General features: G+C 53.7%; 1 protein-coding gene across 1 annotated transcript in view; it reads right to left on the bottom strand.

The window, feature by feature from the left end:
* The window catches only part of SLC22A23 (solute carrier family 22 member 23), a 129848-nt gene that overhangs the window by 33443 nt on the left and 78561 nt on the right, over positions 1-17844 (bottom strand).

The following is a 17844-nucleotide window of genomic DNA, read 5'->3' on the forward strand; positions in this document are numbered from 1 at the left end:
TGAGTTCCAGGCAACCTGCTCCCAGGTGAGCCCAAGTCAGATCAGTCACACCCAGCCTTTCTTCTGAACCAGACAGGAAGCAGACCATGAAGCAGATTGCATCTCCTAAGGGTAAAACTCACTGAAGCCCCCCGCTCCCCACCGCCCTTGGAACTCCACTGCCCCCCCGCCCCCCGCCCTGGGCTTCCCACGCAGCCCTCTCAGATGCCGGCTCTGCCAGCAGGGGCAGGTCTGATTCACCTGTGAAGCTCCAAAAACACAGTGTCTGCCTTCAATAAATGTCAAGGTCATCACAGTCCCTCCTGTTTACAAGAATCTATGCTCTTAATCTGACCTTGAGTAAAGAAGATGGTCCCCAAACCTTGAACTGTAGCATCCAAGGGACAGCCGGTGTCCACCCACTGCATGAACTCCTGTAATAAAAGTCCCCAATACTAGAACACGCAGCTGGGTTTCATACATGTTGCCCCTATAGAGCATGTAGTCTGTTTGCTATTCTTCGTCAACAATTTGCAGGATTCCCTAAAGTTTGCTTTTATTTTTTTTAAAAAAAGTGTCGTTAAAATGAATTTTTAAAAAAGCAGAAGAAAGACCCTCAGGAGATACTCCTTCTCATGCCTGTGTCCCCAGATGGTGGGTCAGTGGCTACAGACCCCCCTGCCGGTTGTCCAGAGCTCAGAGCAGAGGTCAGAAGTAAAAACGTAGCAAGAAGGGAAGCAGATGAGGGGGGAACAGGAGAATCACATTCGGTCACAAGGATGGAATCGGCGCTAACAAGGGTCACGCGGTATGCCAGCCAACACCTCCACCAGCTCACACACAGAAGAAACCAGAGTCGTCAGAGTCTCTACCTCTGCCCTGCCACAAACAGGTCACCCTCACAGCTGTCCGTGGGTGAGAGAAACCTGGCCCTGCTGATAAAGATCCTTTGCCATTTAATGAAGAAAACGGGACCAAACAGCCCTCTCCTGGCCGTTTACTGTGATGCCGTAACTTTCAGTGCCAGGGTCAGGTTCAGTAAAGGATTACTTCTTAGCATGGCTTGGGTATTCACCCCAGATCTGGCATTTCTGTGCTTAAAAATAAGAAAGAGATCAGGGTCTTTTAGAAAGGACTGACAGTAAGTGGCAAGTTCCAGTTTTCATGTACTAAGCAGGAGCAGAGGATGTGTTGCTATGGGAACCAGAACTCAGCATCAGCCAGGGCAAGTGTGATGCTCTGAGGCTCAGCACTGGCTCAGGCCAGATGAGAAAATTGAGCACCTGGCCACCCGGGGAACCTACAAACAAAGCCAGAGAGGTAACCACGGCTTCACGTCCTGGGGCCCTGCACACGGCTGGCAGTTTTCCCCTTCCCTGCCTGGCTCTTTAATTTCACCATGCAGTAAGCAAACATCTGCAGCTGCCGTGGTTCCCCCGGATCACCTGGGGACGTCTGGTCCCACATACTAATCTGCATCACTCACTGACACACCCAGGGTCACAGGTAACGACCCGAACCTGGGTCGAGGTTTGTGGATCACAAAGGCGCTTTGCCCCTCCACGTGTGTGAGTCCACAGTCTGCCTCCGCCCTCTCCCCTCGCTGCAGCCGGCTCCTCTATTAGGGCTGCACTGCCAGGGTGTGCCTTCTAGAGGGTCTCTCCTTACTCTCCCAGTGGCCCGAGGGTCTCTAACTCCTGGCCACCTGGGCCGGAAGCAGCAGCGCCACCTGGGAGCTCCTTAGAGACACAGAGCCTCGGGCTCCGCCCAGACCCGCAGGAGCACGTCTGCACTTTAACTAGATCCCCAGATGCCTCAGGGAGAGGCGATGGCTCACCGTTTCCCCCAAACCGTTAAGCATCACCCCCAGCGGGAGAAATGTTTTTGCCTCCCAGACACACATCGACGAGAGCTGAATAAGTAACATAATTTCCCGACCTCTCCAGGGCTGCTGTTTGCTACGAACGCTAGCAGAGGTTTTACTTTCTCCCAGGTAGCAAAACGTAGAGCATCCCAGCAGGTCCATGGTATTTTAACCTTCCTGCTGGGGCAGTGGAAAAACACAGCGATCTGATGTAAGGACACGCGGATGACACCTGCAGACAACGACCTTCTGCCTTGACTCACCAGGACTGCTTCCAAACTGCCTGAAAGTAACTCTGCTCTGAAGCGTGGCTGTAAAGATGTTTTTTAAAAAAGCAATTATCAAAGAACCGCAGGCACTTCGGGTTTGCCATTAATCACATGTTCCTTTTGGACGATGAGAAATCAGCTTTTCTGAGGTGAGGAGAGGAAGGCGTTCTGCAGAGCGTGAGTCCCCGAGTCCCCGCAGCCAGTGGGGTTCCGGTGGACGGTTCTCCCGAGAGAGGCCGGGCCCAGGGCTGCATACGGGCGCTCCGGACCCTCATTCTCTCTTAAATATATTGTAAATAGACTTCCTGTGCACTTACTGCAGGAAGGCAGGGGGTCGACGTTTTCCTGAGATCACGCAGTGTTCCCGGCTTCTCTGGAATGAATCTTCGGGGTTTTTCCGGGCGGGGGTCGGCAGTAACGCAGGAGCGCGCCTGCGCAGGAGGAGGAGGCGGGGGGCGGCAGGGGAGGCGGGGCCCATACAGCCCACAGCGGCGCGAAGTCGCCGGGCTTCTCCGTGCTACCCCCCTCCTGGCCCACGAAGTCGGTGACATGTGTCAGCCGCACAGTGACGCACGTCTAGCTGCCGCACCAGGCTGTCGTCCCTGCAGACCGCAGGCTCAGACCGGGCATGGAACGAGAAGTCCGTCAAAGCACAGGGCACTGTGGAGCGCTCGGCCGCACCCACGGAGGGGCGAGCCGGCCAAGGGCCTGGTGCAGCCGCTCAGAGGCCACGCGTGCAGACGCGCGTCCTCCACCCTGCGCCCCGTCCTCCAGCCGCCTCTTACCAGCCACCCAGAGGAGGAGGACGGCGGCCCAGGGAGCGGCCCCGGCCCCTCGCCTGGCCCCCAGCCTTGGGGTGCTGCTGCCCCTCTGGAGCTGGGCTCCTCCCCGCGCAAGGGGTGTCGCTCTCTGGCCGCTGCCCCCCGACACCTGCGGGCCTCTCTCCTCTCCCCTGCTTCCTGCCGCTCACCGTGCTGGCCCGGAAGGGGACACTCCACTCACTAATTACCATCCCGGCTGAGGACACGGGGCCCCCAGAGCCGCGAAAGACAGACTTGCCACATGTCATTGTGGAATTCCTTATTATAGCAGGAGCGTCCGAAATCGCCAGTCATGGGGACTCAAATAGCACTCGAGGGCGTAAGCGCAGAAGGCTGCGATTATCTTCCCTGCCCCCGGAAAACTTCCTTTTCCTCTCAATTTAGGACCTGCCAACCCAGTGGAATGGTTAAAACTGCCTCCATTTAGAGGAAAAGAAAATAAAAAATATAGAAACATCAATATTTCCTACAAATCACGTTCCAGTGTCTGCCAGACGCGCTGACGCAGACGTTTAATGCTCATATGCAGAAGAACCACACAGCTCACCCGCCAGGCCGCAGGATCTTCAGCGCTGGGCTGAGGCAGGCTCCCCCTCCCTGGGGCTGAATGCGTAGGCGGGCATTTTTCAGGTATTAAACTCACTCGATCTACTCAACTCTCTGATGGAGGTACTGATTTTGTGCTGTTTTTCAGAAGAACATCTGGTTTGTCAATTTTATGGTGTCCAGCACAGTATCTTACAGACACTGTTGTTTAAAAGATAGGAATTAAGTAAATTATTTTTATCAAGCCACAAAATTGTTATAGTCAGTACACAATGATTTGTTCCTTAAATTCAATTAAGTGTTCACTATTTGGACTCTCATCAAATATTCAATGACAGACAATATGAAACTAAGTCATTTATAACATACATTCCTAGTGTAATATTACGAATGAAGTTTATTTTTTAAAAAACTTTTTACTTTATATTGAGATCTAGTGTAAGTGGGCTTCCCAGCTGGTGCTAGTGGTAAAGAACCCTCCTGCCAACGCAGAAGATGTAAGAGATGTGGGTTTGATCCCCGGGTCAGGAAGATCCCCTGGAGAAGGAAATGGCAACCCTCTCCAGTATTCTTGCCTGGAGAATCCCATGGACAGAGGAGTCTGGAGGGCTACAGTTCATGGGGTCACAAAGAGTCATATTGTGACTCAGCATAAACTAGTGTAAGTGCTGTTTTTAATAATCGTTTTTCTATCCCTGGGTTGGGAAGATCTGCTGGAGAAGGGATAGGCTACCCACTCCAGTATGCTGGCCTGGAGAATTCCGTGGACTGTATAGTCCATGGGGTCGCAAAGATAAGGCACGACTGAGTGACTTTCACTTTACACGAGGACCCTAAAGCCCAGGGTGATGAAGCGGCTTGTCCAGGATCACATAGTAAAGAGGGAACAAAGCAGGAACTGAAGCCACGTGTCCCCTGCCCCTGTGTGTCCGCCCCTGCTCTGGGCCGCAGGGAGCCTCCAAGCAGAGCCCCTGGTGGCTCTGGCCTCTCAGTGGGACCTGCCAGGATCTCAGCTCCTGGGGCTGGGCCCACCTGAAGATGCCCACGGCCCTGGCCCAGAGCCTGGGAAGGAGCCGGCCGGGGCTCGGGCGTCTGTCACGTGAGGACGGCAGGGCGGGCTCTTCCTGGAGGGCCCAGCGGGAATGCCTGCGCTCCCCGCGTCTTAGAGTCCCGCGACGGAGCCTGTCAGGGTCACGGGGGCTGAGACGCGCCAGTCAACCCGCAGAAGCCGGTCTCATGCGGGATCTCACGAGGCTCACAGAGCCACACGCTGATCACGTGCAGGAGACACCGCCGCAAAGCCGGCTGCGAGGCATGAGCCACAGAGCCCAGTGTCCTTCCCAGGTCGCGGGTTCTTTCCACCACCTTATGCTTCTTTGAATGAACATTATAATTACTCCAAAGGAGGGAGAAGGATTTAAGTGTTCACTAGTGTTCTGCTCAGGGAACGTTTCTGTTTAAAACCAGTGGCTGCCGTTCAGCGTACACGCGTAAGCATTTCAGTGAACACCGTGCCACCAGTTCTTTAATAAGAGGAAAATAACCCAAGAAGAGAAGTGACCTGAAACAGCAAAACAGGCTCGAGTGCATTGAAATCCTGGCGTTTCGGGCCTGCTGAGTGTTTTCAAGCTGAGTGAAGAAGCAGAAACGGGATGGGTGATTTTCACATCCAGAACAGAGATCAGGAACCACCACCCAGGCTTCCAGCTGCCGGTTCCAAAGTGATATCCTCAATGCTCACGCTGTTTCACACCATCCATTCCATGGGTCGAAGCCACACTTGTGGACCAATCGTGTTTCCATAATTAGACGAGACATCCAAGCAAACAGAGGCCCCAGAGGCGTCAGATTTGGCACCTCAGAGGAATGTGGCCGAAGAGAGGAGTCCTAAGTTAATGGGTCCAACCCTGCCCCACATCAGTGGCACACAGCTCCCCGGGAGGATCACCCAGCTTTTATTTCTCTTCATCAGCATTGTTGGCTTTGTTCCTTTATGAGCTTGACAAGCAATCAGGAAATTAGCGGGTTGGGTTTACGGTAAAGATACCTCAACCTGAGGTCAGAGTATCATTGCTGTATAATACCTGGTAACAATGAATGTCCTCTGCTCTTTGGCAGATTTTTCCTAAATAGGGAGGAATGCTTAGCAAGGTAGTCTTTCTAAACAAGTTCTTCCTTCTTTATTTTTCTCTTCTTCTTACCTTCCCATTTCTCTTATGTCTACATTTTTAAAACAATTTTTTTATGTAGACCATGTTTAAAGTCTTTATTGAATTTATTTAATATATTTAATATCCAATACTGTGTTTCTAACACGTTCCCAGGTGATGCAGGCGCTGCTGGCTCAGGGACCACACTTGAAAACCCAGCGTTCTGAACACTGGAGGGAGAGGTTTACGCATGTTAACCCTGAGATTAAGTACAGTCCCCTTTGCAGCATTTTGCTGGGACAAATATCAACAACCTCAGATATGCAAATGATACCACTCTAATGGCAGAAAGCAAAGAGGAACTAAGGAGCCTCTGGTTAAGGGTGAAAGAGGAGAGTGAAAAAGCTGGCTTGAAACTCAGGATTCAAAAAACTAAGATTGTGGCATCCAGTCCCATCACTTCATGGCAAATACATGGGGAAAAAGTGAAAACAGATTTTCTTTTCTTGGACTCCAAAATCACTGCAGATGGTGATTGCAGCCACGGAATTAAAAGACACTTGCTTCTTGGAAGGAAAGCTATGACAAACCTGGAGAGCATACTAAAAAGCAGAGACATCACTGTGCCGACAAAAGTCTGTACAGTTATTTAAAGCCTTGGTTTTTCTAGTCGTCACGTACAGATGTGAGAGTTGGATCATAAAGAAGGCTGAGTGCCGAAGAACTGATGCTTTCAAATTGCGGTGCTAGAGAAGGCTCTTGAGAATCCCTTGGACGGCAAGGAGATGCAACCAGTCCATCCTAAAGGAAATCAACACTGAATACCCATTGGAAAGACTGATGCTGAAGCTGAAGCTCCAATACTTTGGCCGCCTGTGTGAATAGCTGGCTCATTGGAAAAGGCCGTGATGCTGGGAAGGCATGAAGGCAGGAGGAAAAGGGGGCAACAGAGGATGCGATGGTTTGATGGCATCACTGACTCGATGGACATGAGTTTGCGCAAACTCCAGGAGATGGTGAAGGACAGGGAAGCCTGCTGTGCTACAGTCCATGGGGTTGCAAAGAGTTGGACACGACTTAGCGACTGAAGAACAACCAACACCACTGCAGCCCGGGCGCACGGAAAATAACACAGACCAAGGCTGCACGCAGCTCACAGCACCAGCTGGCCCGCAGGCCTCGGGGAGACTGGGTGCTTCTTGTTCCCCTCGCCATGCATGTCATTTTTTTTTCCCACTGAAGAAAAGAGTTCTCCCAGTATCCCAAGGGCAAGGCAGGCAGAAGCATAAAAGACCTGGGGTTGCAAAGAAGTTCAACCATCAGCCTATTTCAGATGAAAGGAAACTCAGAGAACACCCACCAGGGCGGGCGGAGCCAAATGCCAGGCAGGTAAGAAACGTGCAAAACTGGCCGGTGTGAGGGTGGGCCTGTGGCAAATCGCAGCTTGCCCTCTCTGTTCAAAGGCCTTTAAATTCAATTAGGAAATAAATCCCTGTCTGGGTCACTGGCAACGCAGCTGGGCTGGGTCTGCCGCGTGCTGCCAGCCAGCTGGAGTCATTCACAGGGAAAGTCAGGTTGCAGAGACTGGGAGCAACCAGCCCGCTCCCGTCTGGCCCCTCTTCACATCCAGCACTGCATCCGGCACTGAGCAGATGCTCAGCAAACACGGACATAAAACCACAAAAGGAAGGAGCCGCACGTTTCCACGGGAGCCCAGGACCTGGTACGCCAGGGCCTGCAGCGTCTGCTGAGCCCCTTCCCACGTGGGCAGGAGTGTCCTATAGACGCAAGGACCCCTGACCACAGAGGAGCTGGCAGCCTACTCGTCACGGCTGCCCCCTTGCCACCCCATGGCTCCCAGCGGGCATCGGCTACCCGAGGCAGCGCCTTCAGGAGCTGCAGCCAGGATGTGGAGGGCAGCGTTCACCACCAACCCAGGCCTGCCCTGCCAGCACGCCCACAGAGGGGCCGGAAGGCTCACGGGACAGACTGTCCAGTCACCCCAAGGTGCCAGGACGGCTGTGTGGCCCTCCTTCCCACCACAACTAAAATCCAAGTCAGCCTCCTGCCAACCAGGGTCCTGCCCCAGTTTTATAAAAATGAAGCCAGTGTTCCTTCCCCTGCCCTCCTCTCCCTGACGTGTGACCTGGCACCAGGTCCTGGGGAGATGCTGACCGTCCCTCGCCAGGCGCACCGGCTTCCCAAGCCCCAGCCCCAGTCCTCTGGGGCCAAGCCTCAGCTTTTCCAGCTCAGGACCTTGGGGGACACCCGCCCCGAAGCTGGCCTCCGTCTGTAGGCCTGAGATTACACAGGCCTGTATCTGCGAGTCCGCCTGCTGGCCACTCCTTCCCAACGGGAACAGCGTTGTCCAGGACAGGTGGCGGTGGGGGGAACAAGCGAGGACATGGGTGGACTCTCCACCCTCCAGACCAGCCTGGTGGCCTGGAGCTGGGTACCCAACACGCTCATGCTACCGGTGTGAAGGCGCAGGATGCGCTGGCCAGCCGGGTGACTGAGGCGGGCTCCCAGCGCCTTCCCCCGCGCCTGGGGCAGCACCTCCGACTAGCAGCCACTCTGGGATGTGGCCCAACAGCCCTGGGGCGGCAGGGGCTGCTCCCAAACGCCCCCTTAGTTCCAGATAACCTCGAAACAAACCAACCTCTGGAAAAGCTCCTACCGCTTGTGAAAGTTGGGGACTTTTCAAAGAACGGCAACTTCTCAAGAGCAGAGAATTCTACCTGCAGCACGAGGAAGGGCCTTTCTAAGTGATCCATTGTTTAAAGGTGAGGAAGGTTTCCCAGGGCCCACGTGAAAAGAGAAAAGACACCTCTCACAGCAGATGCAGGCCTCGTGGACACAGATGGGCCTTGGGGAAAGGACGGCCCCAGGATGGGAGGGTAGGAGAGGTCCCGGAGCCTGTCTGTGGGTTTGATGGGATCCACCCGGAAGGGACACATTTAGTATTTTTAAAGGCAGCGGGGAGGCACTGTAGATTCTTTGTAATTTTTTTAAGTTTAATAAAAGGTTTTGTTTCTCTTTTGGTGGCAGTGGGTCCTCGCTGCAGCCTGTGGGCTTTCTCCAGCGGCGGAGAGTGTGGGTCCCCTCTAGCTGCGGTGCGAGGGTTCTCGTGGAGTGTGAGCTCTAGGGCCCGCGGGCTTCAGCAGCCCCGGGCTAGGTGCTCTGCAGTGGGCGGGGTCTTCCCAGCTCAGAGATCGAACCCATCTCCCCTGCATTGCAAGGCGGATTCTTAACCACCGGACCACCAGGGGAGCCTGATTGTCAGCAATCCTACTTAACAGAGCAGCGTCTTCAGACCATGTTCCTTCTTCAGGGACAACAGTGAATGGCTGGGAGCCCCATCTTTCACGCTGTCTGTGAGCACAGGGCTTCTCATCTCTCTCTCTCTCTCTCACACACACACACACACACACACACACACCCGTTCTAACCATTTCATACCCTTTAAAACAGCCTGCTGTGCAGTCAGGGGTCATATGGTGCCCGCGAGTTCCAGCTCTTTGTAAAGAGCGAGCCCCGTGTCCAGGCCCCAGGCAGGCCCACCCGTCCAAGGGCCTCTGTGAGCTGCAGTGGAAGGAGAGTCCCAGTGAGCAGCCCTCCTCTCGGGCTGGGAGGGCATGTCAGGTATAGGACAGAAACCGAAAGTTTGGGAAAGTTCTGCCATCGAGTTATAGCTTTTTCATTTGTTTAAGATTTTCTTCCAAAAGCCTAATTTTTTTACTGCAAGGAGATCCAGCCAGTCCATCCTAAAGGAAATCAGTCCTGAATATTCATTGGAAACACTGATGCTGAAGCTCCAATACTTTGGCCACCTGATGCAAAGAACTGACTCACTGGAAAAGACCCTGATGCTGAGAAAGATTGAAGGTGGGAGGAGAAGGGGACGACAGAGGAGAGATGGTTGGATGGCATCACCGACTCGATGGATGTGAGTTTGAGTAAGCTCCGGGAGACAGTGAAGGACAGGGAAGCCTGATGGGCTATAGTCCGTGGGTTTGCAGAGTCAGACATGCCTTAGTGACTGAACACCAACTGTTTATATGGGGCAAGAGGCTGTTTCAAGGTGAAGCTTTGAGGGCACGCTTGAAGCTCATTTTTAGTTAGACGACTGTCAGACCTCCCAGAAACATCTGCGGTTTATACAGAATGTGGGGCTTATGCACCATCTTAACGTGAGGAAAGAGTGAGGATTTCAAGGAATAGTAAGTAGGGAGAAACGAACGCCACAAGCACAGATGAAAGAAGCTACTGGGAAGTAAGGCCAGCTTTAGGCAAGTCTGCCTGTGCGGTTTCCCATCTCGGGCGACAGGAGCTATCCTTCCCGATGTGCCCCCTCCCCCCTCAAAGCTTCCCATAAAGGGGGATTTATGGAAGTTGAATTCTTTTAGAAAAGCCTCCTTTGGGGCAGTAAGGGGGGTGCAGATAACACCTCTTCCCGCACCTGTCAACTCGCATGCGTCTTTGTCTCCCAGTAACCCTCTCGCCACCGTGGCAGCTCCTAGACCCTCCTGGGGCAGACGCAGTGGCCTGCATCGCCACCTCTGTTCCCAACCACACGCCTCTCCTGCAAGTAAGAGCCCTTCCCACTTCACAGGGTGGCAAGAGGCAGGTGGCCAAGCACGCTTCCAGGGTTACAGCACCTAGAACTTGAGCCCAGACCTTTAGATTTTAAACAGCAGATGTGTCCTCTGAGAACAAAGCAAAGAACGCCACCCTCCAAACGCAAACTCGGATCCCATTTAGACACACTGTCTTCCTGTCAATTGTCTCCTTCCAATAAGACTCACCCAATTTATCACCAGGGCCATTAACAAGACTAGCCCTTAAAAAGCTAAACATATCCACGAGGGCTCCCTCCTGTGTTTGCTGAGACATAATTAAACACTCAGCAACCAGCCAAATGTCTAAGGGCCCATCACTGGCTCCTGAGTTGTCCATCTGCTTCCAAACAGAAAGACACTGATTGATGACCTCAGGGACTGGGTGGAGTCTGGCCTAGAGAAGCGCTAATAATTGTCAAACAGCAGTGCCAGCCAGTGGGCAGCTCTCGCACGCCAGGAGGAAGGGCGCGTCTTATTTGTAAAAGGACAAGTGGAAGCCAGAAGGCTGCAGGAGGAGGAATCTGCATCCTACGCAAACACCGAGGATGTCACTTCCTTCAGGAAATCTTACACTTGGTTCACTAATTCCTAAGACTGTTAGGATTCTTGCTCAGGTATAGAATACAAATCGGGCTTCCCTGGTGGCTCAGATGGTAAAGAATCTGCCTGAAATGTAGGAGATTTAGGTTCGATCCCTGGATTGGGAAAATCCCCTGGAGAAGGCCATGGCAACCCACTCCAGTATTCTTGCCTAGAAAATCCCATGGACAGAGGAGCCTGGTGGGCTACAGTCCATGGGGCTGCAAAGAGTTGGACACGACTGAGCAACAAACTCTGAGGCTCTCTGAGAACACAAATTAGAGTGTTTGGCCCTGTCTCTGACAGCCCTGGAGGAATATTCTGGTTTATACAGCTTTTCCTTCCAGAAGTGCACATGTCCAATAAGATGACCAACTAAGACTTTTAAAATTTAAGTAAAGTTAAATAAAATAAAAAACTCAGTTGTCAGAGTTGGGCTAGCCACATTTCACATGTTCTATTGGACAGCGCTGATCTAGAATCTGACGTCAGTGTTGAAATAAGGATATTTCAACATTCTCAAGAATGTGTAAGTAGGAAGGAGGGGAGGACAACTTAAGAGATGGTCATTAAATTGTGAAATATTTCAAGTATACAGTGAAAAGTATAAGAAGTAACAGAGGATACTCGTGTGCCCACACTTGGCTTGGTCAAATCTCTATGTTTACCATACTCTCCCACTTCCCTTCTTTAGTGAAGATAAGAAACTATGAGAGATTCACTGAGAGCCCCAGGGGACCCCGTCAACAAGCCCAGTGAAAGCCTTACTGAAAGTTCAAAGGAGGCCTGTGATGGTGCCCGGCAAGTGGTGAGCACCCTGGGTCCCGGACCAGATGCGTGGGTCCCTCATTCAGCGAGGCCGCCGCCTGGGCCCTGGCTCTGTGCACCTCTGCGTGCACGCATGGACGTGGGCCCTGGGGACAGGATGCTACATCCTGCCGTCCTGCCCTGAGTAACCCAGCCATCGCAGGGTGTCCACCCCATTCTGGACACTGAGCTGGGTGCTCCCCACGGCCGCAGTCACTCACTCAGAGCCCCAGAGGACTGCACAGGGACAATTTGGCTGAGACCTCTCATCTGTACACGGCCCAAGGGGAGCTCTGGCCAACCTCCCCAAGCCGTCCCCGGGGGCCAGGCCTGGACCAGGGATGCCTGTGAAATGCAGATTCCGCTCCGGGAGGACGTGACCGAGCCCCCTTGCCTCCGCACCTCATTTCCGCCGCCAGCACCACCCTGGAAATGGAAGCTAATCTCCCATTATCTCTTCAGCAAAGTAAACATTTCTCCCTCTGGGTAAACAAGTCGGGCACCATCTGAGCAGGAGAACAGAGGAGCCTGGCGGCAGGCCTTTCTCCTGGCAGCTCTGAGCAGGAGCGCCCCGCTCATGGGGCCGGGGGTGCCCCAAGGCCTTCGAGTCCGCAGACCCTGGCCCTCCACTGCCAGGAGGCACAGGGCTGCTCGGCAGGAACCTGACCTCTTTCCAGCCCTACGTCCCCTCCCCCGCCCCACCCCAGCGGTCCAGTCCAAGGCAGGAAACTAAGGGGCTGTCTCTCCCTTTGGTGACGGTCATGCCCGTCACCACCAACACCTCCTGGAGACACTTCAGCCCCACTGACTCGACCACCAGCACACACAGCCGAAGGCCCAGAGGAGCCCCGGGGCCCCTGGGGTCTCTGGAACCTTCTTCAGATTGTGGATCACCCCCAGGGCATCCCCGTGGGCCCTGAATCAATTACAGCGCCAAATATTCCTTCCTCCGCCTCCAGTTCCTCATGGCCTGGCAAACAGCCACACTTGGCATGACTTGTTTTTATCAGATTAAACTGTATCATTACTCTTCCCACGCAGGATTGCGTTTCTGTTGGCGAAGGACAGTGAATACCCGACCAACGCTTTAAATATCACTCAGTCTGGGGAGACAGCGGAGAGACGAAGAGGGCTCCTTGGAGCTACGCAGAAATGAGCACAACGCGAAGGCAGGATCACGTTCAGCAGGCAGCGCCCCAGACCACCTAGTGTTATAAGGACGAATATGTGCTCGTTACTCCTGTCTCTCAGGCTATGACCCAGGAGACAGATGTATGTATCCTGATTCCTGGGGTGCAGGGAAGAGGGGAACCACACGCCCTGGTCCCTCTTGCTTCCGACCTCAAAGCTCCACCAATTCAGAGTCTTTGCATCTCCTGGGGTACACAAAGTCTGGGGGTGGGGGTGGGGAGGCCACGCTGATATAAAATTCTGTCCAAGAACTTGACAGCACCCGCCCAGCACACACGAAGTTCATGACATAGTCGTCGTTTAGTCGCTAAGTCGTGTCCGACTCTGTGATCTCACGGACTCTAACCTGCCAGGCTCCTCTCTCCATGGGATTCTCCAGGCAAGAACAATGGAGTGGGTTTCCACTTCCTTCTCCAGGGGTCTTTCTGAACCAGGATCAAACCCAAACCTCCTGCAGTGGCAGGTGGACTCTTTACCACCAAACCGCCTAGGAAGCCCTCATGACATAGTACTTAGGCCACATTACGTGTTTGCACTAAATTCTATGTTTTCCCTTTTAAAATGCCAAGAAGGAGTCCCCCAAATGGACTCGGTAACCCCCTAAAGTATTACAAACTGCAGTTTCAAGGGTAGGGCTCAGGGTAACTGCTTCAGGGAGGGTTCAGATCGCTTTAGAAGCACGTGTCCAGGGGCCTCTGAGAGCTGGGACCCCGGCCTGTCCAGCCCACTGCCTGCTTTTCTACCACCTGCCACCTGCTTGTATTCGGTCCATGAACTACACATGGTTTCTACATTTTCAAAGGGCTCCCAACAGTCACGGGAAGAATAAAGCTTCTCGTGAGAAATGTATGTGGAATTTGAATTTGCGTCAGCCAACAGCGTCCCGCAGGGCCACGCTCGCTCACTCCCAGCCTGGCTGAGTTATTCTCACACCAGGGCACAGACCAACGGCCTGCGGACTGGAAAGACAGAACTTCCGGTCCTTCACAGAAAAGCTTTGCTGAGGGCCGCGGAGCTCTGACAGGCGCAGACTGGACCACCTGGTCAATCAGGCAAGTGGGGTGCCAGAGTTAGGAGACATGTGCGTTTATGGTCCATGCAGCACGCAGGATCTTAGTTCCCCACCGGGGATCACACCCGCCCCCTGCAGTGGGCGCGAGGGGCCCTCACCCGTGGACTGCAGGGAAGTCCCAGAGTTAGGGTACTTCCGTTTCACTTTCGCTTGTAACAGAATGACCAGTAAGAGCACTTGAAGAGCGAGGTGATTTTTATTATGAGAACAGATTCCTTGGAGTTTCTTGGGTGCAGGGTGTGGGGAGGGCCCTCACCGTGGATTCCAAGGGCAGTGAGCTTGTCATCCAAGAGCGGTTTAATTTTTAATGCTCTTCTCTCATTGGGGCATTTAATTTGTGGTGGAAGAAAAGGATAGTGTTAAAAACCATCCCTTTCAGAACTTATAACTACGAGCCTGCGTTTTCTGCACGTGAGGGAACACCAGGCTGATTAGACCAAATTTCTCTTAACATTCAAGCCATTGGAATGGCTGCAAAGGCCCGCTGTGGCTGAGGCCGGGCGTGCAGAGCTGTGCAGATCGAACCCAGGTCTCCTGCATTGCAGGCAGACGCCTTACCGTCTGAGCCCCCAGGGAAGTCCTTGGTAGACGACCCCTTACGAGTGTCGGTGGGAGAAGAGGAGCGAGGGGGGGGGGGTACAGGCCGCCCAGGTCTCAGTCCTCCGCACCGCCGCTGACTTCCCACCAGTCCATCGAGTCATCAGCGGACGTCTGCAGGGAGGGAGCCGCCCTGGCAAGTGGCCGTGCCGCTGAGCATCACGGCTCACCTCCGTTAGCCCGCGTCCTCCCGTGGCAGGGAGCTGCGCCAACTCCCAGGAAGAGGGGCCCACGGGAGAGCAGTGATCTGAGGGTCAGAGGTTACAGCTCTAGTTCTGCCCCTAAAAGCGTCGCGTGTCTGGATGCCCCCTTATCCTTTCAAATGGGAAGCGGGAAAGCTTCTGAGTCGGCAAACGTGAGCCGACAAGACAGGAGAACAGCGCCCCCTGTAGGCCGCGCCAGCGTCCGCACCCTTGTCTGCGGTGCCCATCCTCCACCCGCCCTGCGCAGCCGCCGCCTCGCCAGTCAAAGCAAAAGGGGCCTCCCTCCAAACCCGACTAGCATCTCTGCACCTTTGTTGCTAAGTTGCTAAGTCACGTCAGTCGTGTCCGACTCTGTGCGACCCCAGAGATGGCAGCCCACCAGGCTCCCCCGTCCCTGGGACTCTCCAGGCAAGAACACTGGAGTGGGTTGCCATTTCCTTCTCCAATGCATGAAAGTGAAAAGTGAAAGGGAAGTCGCTCAGTCGTGTCCGACTCTGAGCGACCCCATGGACTGCAGCCCACCAGGCTCCTCCGTCCATGGGAGTTTCCAGGCAAGAGTACTGGAGTGGGTCGCCAGTGCCTTCTCCATCTCTGTACCTTTCCACTGTAGAAATAAAAGAGGATGAGCAGAGGCTCTGCTACCATCACTTTCCCACCTTCAGGCTGAAAATCAGAGTATCAGAGAAAAGAGATGAACTTACTGTGTCTGGTAAGAAGCCTTTGACCTTAAAAAAAAAATAAGAGGAAGCCCAGTTTCCTGCTCACTGATTCCTCGTGACCTATTCTCGGCAACATGACCATCTTTCCTTCTCACTGTTTGTACCACGGAAAGAAAGGGGGCCAAGGGTAGGAAGAGCCCCAGCGAGGTTACACCTGTGATGTGAAAAACAGGGTGTGATCTGGGCCCTCACACCCCACGATCCTATCACCGCGCTCCCAGGCTGCAGGCTCAGTCTCCAGCTGCCCTGTGCACCGTCCCGTGCCTTCCAAAATTCAATTTCAGCATGGAGGAAACAGAAGCAGGCCACTCTCTGCCTCCTCCGCCACACCCATTTGCTATTTCTCAAGTCAAGGCCCAAGTTCAGTCCTGAGCAAACGTAACCGTCAAAGCTGACTCGGCTCTAGTTCGTCCCTTCCACCCTTGTCTATGTGGAGGCACCTCCCAAAGACAGTGCTGAGTTTTCAAAAAGAAAAAAAAGAAGTTCAGGAGAGCAAATATATTTGCTGTTGTTTGGTCGCTAAGGTTTGATCCCTGGATCAGGAAGATCCCCCGGAGGAGGGCACAGCAACCCACTCCAGCGTTCTTGCCCGGAGAATCCCGTGGACAGAGGAGCCTGGTGGGCTACAGTCCAGGGGGTCACAAAGAGTCGGACGCGACTGAAGCAACTGGGCACACAGCACAGTACCACGTGGTGTCCTAGAGACGGCTTAGGGACAAGGACAGATGGGCTGAGATGAAAGGAAATTCATGGGGTGACAGAGCAACGGGAGGTCCAGACAAGTGGGAAGGACGAAGCCCAGCGGCAGGAGGCCTAGGTGGTTCTTTTTAAAACAATTCTACTGACGTGCAGTTGATCCTCAGCGTTGTGTTAGTTTCTGCTGTACCACAGAGTGGCTCAGTTACACACACGTATATACTTTTCCATTCTGAAGGAGATCAGCCCTGGGATTTCTTTGGAAGGAATGATGCTGAAGCTGAAACTCCAGTACTTTGGCCACCTCATGAGAAGAGTTGACTCATTGGAAAAGACTCTGATGCTGGGAGGGATTGGGGGCAGGAGGAGAAGGGGACGACAGAGGATGAGATGGCTGGATGGCATCACCGACTCACTGGACATGAGTTTGAGTGAACTCCGGGAGTTGGTGATGGACAGGGAGGCGTGGCGTGCTGCGATTCATGGGGTCGCAGAGAGTCAGACACGACTGAGCGACTGACCTGATCTGATCTGACCTGATCCTTTTTCCTATTCTGTCCATTCTGCTTTACCACAGGATCTTGCACATAGTCCCCTGTGCTCTGCAGTGGGACCGCGTTGTCCGTCCATCCTGTATATACTACTTTGCACAATAATTCTTTGTCTCTGAGTCTGGGGGGCGGGGCATAGCTGGGTGACGTCAGGAATGTTTTCTAGTGACCATGGATGAAAGAAATCGAAGTCCACACGCTCCTCTGAGCGGCTCCCCTGTGCCTGCCCGTTCTCAGGAGTTGGACCAGAGGCTCCTGGCACGTTTAGAAGGAAACGGTGAGCAAGCCAACAGCTGACGGCACTGAGCCCTAAAGCAGGGCATGAAATCCAGCTGACCCACAGCGGGGTCAAGGGCCATGCCCCTGTCTTGGAGACAGCAGCGGCCATCTCAGGAAGGGACTCAAGGGACTCCAAGGACTGACCTTGGCAACCTCTTACTTCCTCATCTGCTGCTGAAAATACAGCTGACGCTAAACTGAGCCGCCACGCTGCCCTCGGTTAGCATCTCCGTTTCACTGGGCAGATCTTAGCCAAGGGGAAGAGTGTTTATTTTAGAACCAAACCTGCTGGCCAGGACCCCATCCGCGCAGGGTGTCTCTCCCTCAGTGTGGAGCTGGGTTGTAGCTGATGACTCTGTCCTCCGCTGGGCAGTGAGGACTGCTGGCCTGGACTGCCGGCTGTTGGAATCGGGCCCGTGATGTCAACAGAGGAGGACACACAGTTACACCCGGGCCCTTTGGAGCGTTTTTAGACTCATGACCTCGTAAGGCCTCAGTAAACCCTATAAATAAGGATATCAGGTGTCATGCCCATCTCTTAGATGAGAAACGACACCTTCAAAGGCTGGTTCATCGACACGGGGATACACCAGAAACCCAAGCTTATAGATCGCCCACTGTGGGCATCCCGGAGGCTCCTCTTTAAGCAGACAAGCCAGCCTGGAGGAGACGGTCACAGCAGCACGAAAAACCAGACACGAGGCAGGTCCGCACGAGATGCTAACACCTTGTGTGGGCCCACACCACACTCCCCGGGTCTCAGAACCCCAGTGGCCGCAAAGGCCAAGGCAGTATTTATCATTGTTTTTGCCAAACAAACCCTCCCTTACCTCAAGAGCAAAGGTCGAAAGCACGGCCTAACTCCCAGTGCAAACAACCGGTTGGAGAATGTGTCTCGGCCT

This window comes from Bos mutus, chromosome 23 (assembly GCF_027580195.1).
Source record: "Bos mutus isolate GX-2022 chromosome 23, NWIPB_WYAK_1.1, whole genome shotgun sequence".
Classification (NCBI taxonomy): Eukaryota; Metazoa; Chordata; class Mammalia; order Artiodactyla; family Bovidae; genus Bos; species Bos mutus.